We start from the raw sequence: 6,604 nt of genomic DNA on the forward strand, positions 1-6,604 counted from the left end.
CAGAATCAAATTGTAGATATCTCAAACTGGAAATACTACTAGTCGTAATTCAGTTACAGATATCCGTAATTCACATAGCGGATATCTGCAACTGAATTGTAGATATCTGTAATGATGACAAACCCCATGAATGGCAAAAGTAACGTCATTTGTCCTAGGAAGATCGTAGTTGTGGATATCTTAAATGACAATGGGCTTTATGCACAGCTCCACTACTTCCTGACCTCACAACAATGGTCAGGCACACCTGGATTAATCAGTTGGTCCAATAATGTAAAACAGGAAATAAACGAGCTGGCTTATTTCAGAACTGTGCATAAAGCCCATTGTGGACAGGAAGAATGTAGTTGTGGATATCTGAGATATTATTTTTTGACTAGGCAAAACTGAATTACACACACGTATCCAGTCTGGCTTTTAATTGTGAAAAATGGCTTGCCATACCAATGCACTTAAACCACAGTTTCCCTGAAAACACTGGGGCAGGGAAACATGCTCTTTAAAAATCATGATGTTCCTGAATGTATTCTTTCTATGTATTAGGAACTGATTGGGTATTTTCAATAAAAAATAACAAATAACTAAATGTTGATGAATGTGTATAATCCACTGCATTTGCCCTAAGTGAAGTTTTACTATATAATAATAGGCAGTGATTCTAGTTGGCTTCTTAGTAAAACACAATACTTTGTGAATAATGTTTTGCTGTCTTTTTTAGGGGGTTGCAAAATTCCAGGAATTTTCAAAGTTGTAAATTCCATGGGAATTAACGGGAATATATGGGAATGAATGGGAATAAAAACTGAAATTTACAAAATTTGGAAGTTTGGAACTTATAGTAATATAGTTGGGGAAAATATATTGTAGCATAATCTTGGCTAAAACAACCAGATTTAATGCAAGTACACTTGAATATCTATGCTATTCCTCAATCACATGCACACAGCTCACTGCTTACTGCAGAGCTGCTGAGGCCACGCCCCCTACATCCACTGTGCATTCCTCCATCACATGCACAGATGATTTCTTGAACTCTGGAGGCCACACTTTTGGGGGTCATTTATGTACTTTTTGATTGGGTGGGTGGGGGAGGGAGGGGGTGAGTAATATTTTACTCAACATTCACATTTTTGTTCAGTGTTCAGTAAAATAATTGATTGTTCATACAAGAATTAAAACTTGATAAAGTTCTACTCACAAATAAATCAGTTTAAATGTCATGTTTTTTAATTGTATTATTTAGCATGGATGTCTGCTCATGACAAAACAAAATTCACATTTATGTTTGGATATGATACAGTTTGTTTACATTACCCCCAATTTCCAGTTAATTCCCATAAATTCCCATAATTTCCCATTTGGAATATTTCCAAAATTCCCCAGTTTAACTTCCCATGGAAAGTTTCTGGAAATTTACTAGAAATTTTCCACCCCTTTGCAACCCTAATAGCAAGACAGGAAAGTGGAGAAGAGAGTGAGAGCACAGACAGTTTTTTTTTTTTTTTTTATAAAAACAGCTGGATTTATTCAGAGTAGAAGGTCAGACAGTATAAGTTAGACTGTACAATGAAAGCTTGACTATCTGGAAATACCACGACTGAGAAGAGAAATGTTTGTAAATGACTTAGTATGACAATGTCAGACTGTTTGGGTGACATTAAAAAAAAAACAAGACACAGTATAAAACCTTTGTTTACATGATTAGAGAGTCGAGGCAGAGTGTGGAGAAGAGGCACTAACAATCAGTATATTTGGCAGATTTTTCCTGATGTAATTACAGACACGTTTCTAACAAACACTGGCATTAACAGAATCATTAGTCAGTGAGATTGTGATTGAACCCAACATAAAACAAAGGCGTGGCTGTGGAGCAGTGCTGTTGCATAGTTTGGACTATGTACAGTGACACCGGTTTCCTCTCACAGGTATTTACAACCCAACACTTTTCAAAAAAGAAAAAGCAGCTTTTTTTTCTCAGTCCAACTGTTGATCACAACACTGATCAGGGCAGGTCCACTCAGGACGCAGTGGACGCCGGCATCACTAAACAACATACAGTAAGGCAAAGACTCTGGGGACAGGAATCAAACCAGGTGGTCGCTGTTCCCAGATCAGAAACCCCTGTGGAGGATCACAGGGTGTGAAAGCACCGAACAGCAGCAGCGTCTCAGGATCTGCTGACTCATCTAAAGTGGGAAGGTGAACATGCGAGTGAACCTACAGCACGGAGAACTGAAAGGAGACTGAGACGGACTGGTCTGAGATCTGAAGGCAGACATGTATACTGGTGTGGGCGCTGGGCATCTGCATCGGACACAATCTGAACCTTTCTGAAAAATACAATTAGGTCTTTGTAGAAGAGTTAGTTTGCTGCGTGGAGGAGCAGAGCAGAGGGAGGGGTCGAACTTCTCTCACTGCTCCAGACTTCTCTCAACTACTTGTCTCTATCAGTAAGACTGTTTAAAGACGGGCACCGTCACCCCACAACTTTCACACTACAAAGACACAGAGAAGGCACAGGCTTCTTGGGGACAGACAGAGAAGGACGTGTGCTGCACTCCAGCTCTTCAGGCAGCCGGACAATTCTTCCAGATGTTTAAAGGGGACATATTATGAAAATATCACTTTTTGAAGGCTCTTTAACATACAGTATATCTGGGTGTTTGTCTTGCCTTCCGGCCCCCAAAATGTTAGAATTGACAATAAAATATGTAATTTTCAGGCTCCCTAGATTGAAATCCATATGGTTTTACAAGTTGTTGTCCACAAATGATATAACTAGTTTTGGAATTTATATAATCCCACCCCTACCTCATTTGCATTTAAAGGGACAGACACTGAAACCAGCCGCTATGAACAGGCCTGTTTTGAGAGGATGAAAAGAGCTGATGTTTGATCCTTGGGATATTTTAACCAAAGCATGTCACAGACATGTCTTTAAGACACCTGGGAACTATTTTAATTTGTGGAAAGGGGGCAGAATATGTCTCCTTTAAAGCAGAGCTGTGATGTGAAGAGCTTCTGGCAGCCTGGGAGAACTGTCAAACATCATGATGTTGGTGTTGAGTCTGAAGACACCATCCTTTCGTGCGTGCAGTAACAAGGAAGATACAGGCAGAGCTGGCACACCGCTAATTAGCTTAGCTCACTCAAACACTGGAAGTGCATAGGCAGTGTTAGCCTGCCTCCTACCCGAGCTGAAATCAGCAGTCAGAAGCTGATTTCATTTTAGCTCGAAACTCTGTAAATATATCACTTTATCAACATTTCAAACATTTTTAGGTGAGAAAGTAGCCGTTTAGATCAGCAGTGTGTCATTCATTTGTCAAAATTCCAACTGTTTACAATTTTGTTTGGCAAATTCGGCGCTACTCAAGCTAGCCGTTGTGACCAACGCACTTCCGGTTACTTTCACAAAATAAAACACCCGTTGCCCTTTACATACAGAAAACCATGACGATAGAATTTGTGCTTTAACTTTGAAATAGGAAGCTAACCTACCCTCGATGTAGCTAGCTTGAACCAAAATAAACCGTCTTTGCTTGAACCCTCCGTTTTGACCGATCTCGTCCCGTTACCGGCATTTGACCGCTCAAGATGCCTTACCGGAGAGTTTTGTCAGCTCTGAGACCAAGATCGGCTGAAGAGTTTCTCTGATGACTTTAGGTGGAGGCAGGCTAACACTACCTATGCACTTCCAGCGTTTGAGCTAAGCTAATTACGGGCGATACGGCTCTATCTCCCTTGTTAATTAACGCACAGTCGAAAGGATGGTGTCTATCTGCTTGTCATGGACTCGGGAGTGAGGCAAGACACGAAAAAAAAAATGTTGGCGTATCCCTTTAAACTCTGACTCTTGTGAATGATCAAATGTATGATGACGGATGACACCCACGTGCTTCAGAAGGACGTCACTGCTCAGACTGTGGATCAATGTGGTGTCACAGAGGCTCCAGCATGTGGAGCGTCACCACTCAGCCATCTGCTCATCAATACACCGTCTGTGCTCCAGTCATCAAGAGCAGGTTTGTTGAGCGCTGACAAGAGGCTGTATCAGGGTCCCGGCCTCAGCTGCTATGACTTCATGCTGTGTGTGTTCGTAGGCTTTCTTCTGACCCAAAGTGATGACATGACATAAAGATCCAGACAAAGGGGCCTCTGCTGGGTTTTTACTTTGGCTGTCCCAGCAGCAGCAGAACAGACACACTGTGTTTGTGTGCGACACACACAAACACACAGATTTATCCTGGTGCACACAGGCTGACAGAGGGAGAACTGTTGTGACTGGCGCTGCACAGTTTGAGGAATTCACAGAGATTTTGTCAGGCCTGTTGGTCAACTTCCTCTTTTAGAGCTGGGAACACACACACACACACACTAAAATCAGCCATGTGACTTCATTGCTCCATGCTAGCGCACACACTGAGTGACAGCAGACTCCTGGTTGGTCTCAAAATGTTTCCTACCGTTGTAAATGATCATTTACTCAAAATAAATCAAACTGAGGAATGTGAAGAATGTGATGTAAATAGAAATGAAGATGATGCTCATGATGTTATTGCATCTTACTGATCTGACTGTACTGACAGACTGACATCCTGAAAATGGGTTGAACTGAGGGTCTAAGGACAGAGGATGTTGTTATGATGCCTTTAAGACAAACTGTTTGTCAAAATGGGCTATACAAATAAAATTGTCTTGCCTATGACATCCATCAAAGTAACTGTGGTGCCAGTAGAGTCTGATGTAAGGCTCTACGGCATCTCTTCTTCACTCTCACAGTACAGGGCTCCAGACTGCCCCTAAATCAGTGTTTTTCAACCTTGGGGTCGGGACCCCATGTGGGGTCGCCTGGAATTCAAATGGGGTCGCCTGAAATGTCTAGTAATTGATATACAGATAAAAATATTATTTTAACTAATTATTGTTCTTTTTAAAATTATCATTAAAAACACCACACACAATCTTAAACAATTGTATTCTATATTTTCACTTTCTCAACATTAAATTGAGTTCAAATAAAATGCAGCATATAAAAATATCTGAGCTGACGCATGATTGACGGCCACGATCACATGACTGCACGTGATCAGGGGTCGCCAGAGATTTGTGATGTCAAAATGGGGCCTCGAGCCAAAAAAGGTTGTAAATGGAGGCATTTTGCCTCTAAAATTTGAGACGGTGCAAGTACAATCAGTAAATTTGCCTCTCTTTTTTTTTTTCGAACACTGGTGAAACATGGAAGAGGCAACTCAAAGAATCTGTTATCTGCCATTACAGGTGTCAGGCCAGTGTGTGGGAGGATCATGAATGAAAAGGAAAGCTTTGATTTTCATCAATTTACAGAGTGCACCCCTACATTTTCTACTTGTGCCCCTAAAATTTTGAGTTCACGGCGCTCCTTGTAAAACATGTTAGTCTGGAGCCCTGCAGTAGTAAGTACAGTAAGGGTCAAAGTGTACTCTTGATTTGAGATGTAATTTGAACAGTTGAGAGCAGCAGACAGGAGATATCAACCTGTATGGAAGATTCTGCTGCTCGCCTCCATCTCTCTCAGACACCGGCCTTTCAGACTGAAACACCTCCAGTGTAGACAGAGGGCAAGACACTGTGTCTGTAACTGGGGCAAGCCCAAGCTAAGATTAGCAATAAGCTTCCATTAGCATTAAAAACAAAAATGATAAAGATAAGAGTTGGCCCTCTGCTGATCCTGTCAAGTCTCTTTAAAATGGATCTGTGAGTCAGATTGAACATCTGTAACATCTTCTACATGGAGATCATCTGCAGTGATGGTGAGTTAGCGCGGAGCAAGTTCACTGGAGGACTTTGGCGTTCAGGAAGAAGCTGATTATCCTACACCGCCTTAAGACAAACCACCAAGCACCCTCTTCTCTTTTAAATAAACAAAGTCAAAATGGAATCAAAATAACACTCGCGGTCATACATACACGTTGGTGGAGGGTTACATCAGCTGTTAGTGAGGTTGGCGTGAGGGATACAGGATGATGAATTAGAAAATGGAGTTAAGGACAATGTGAACTATATAGAACCTATACACCGCAGTGAGAGGGTCATTAGTAACAGACAGGCTGGCTTTATCCCTTTTCTTTTGAGTTAGCCGTTATGTGAGGAAGGGACTGGTGGACATGAACAGGTACCTTCAGAGAGCACAGACCAGCCTGGAAGAAAATGTTGGGATGGGATGTGATGGGGTTTCTCTGTTAATGTCACCGTTCTTAACCTGGACCACATCATCCACCAACAGCACTCTGAAGCATGAATGGGACAGTGTTATTACCACATGATGCTTCTAACTCACCTGACATCACTGTACACTCCTGGCTCTCCGCTAGCCTTTAACAGTAACAACAGGTTTCACGTGCTGCTTGCATCAGTACTTGGGCTCCTAGATGTTCTGGCCCAACTTATCTGTGGTGCTGCTTGTTGTAGTTTCCACACCGACATTAAATTAGGATTGCAAATCTTTTATTATCGATGAATCCAAGAGGACGTTCTCAAATGTCTTGTTTTGTCCCTCCAACAATGATTCTCAATTTAGTCAAGTGTAAGACGAGGAAACACCACAAAGATCAATCACGTTTGT

General features: G+C 41.7%; 1 protein-coding gene across 2 annotated transcripts in view; it reads left to right on the forward strand.

Annotated features, from left to right (window-relative positions):
- The window catches only part of LOC310990612 (histone acetyltransferase KAT7-like), a 384,780-nt gene that overhangs the window by 363,388 nt on the left and 14,788 nt on the right, over positions 1 to 6,604 (forward strand). The gene's annotated exons all lie outside the window — the stretch shown is intronic.

Source organism: Trachurus trachurus (genome assembly GCF_905171665.1).
Source record: "Trachurus trachurus genome assembly, chromosome: 8".
NCBI lineage: Eukaryota > Metazoa > Chordata > Actinopteri > Carangiformes > Carangidae > Trachurus > Trachurus trachurus.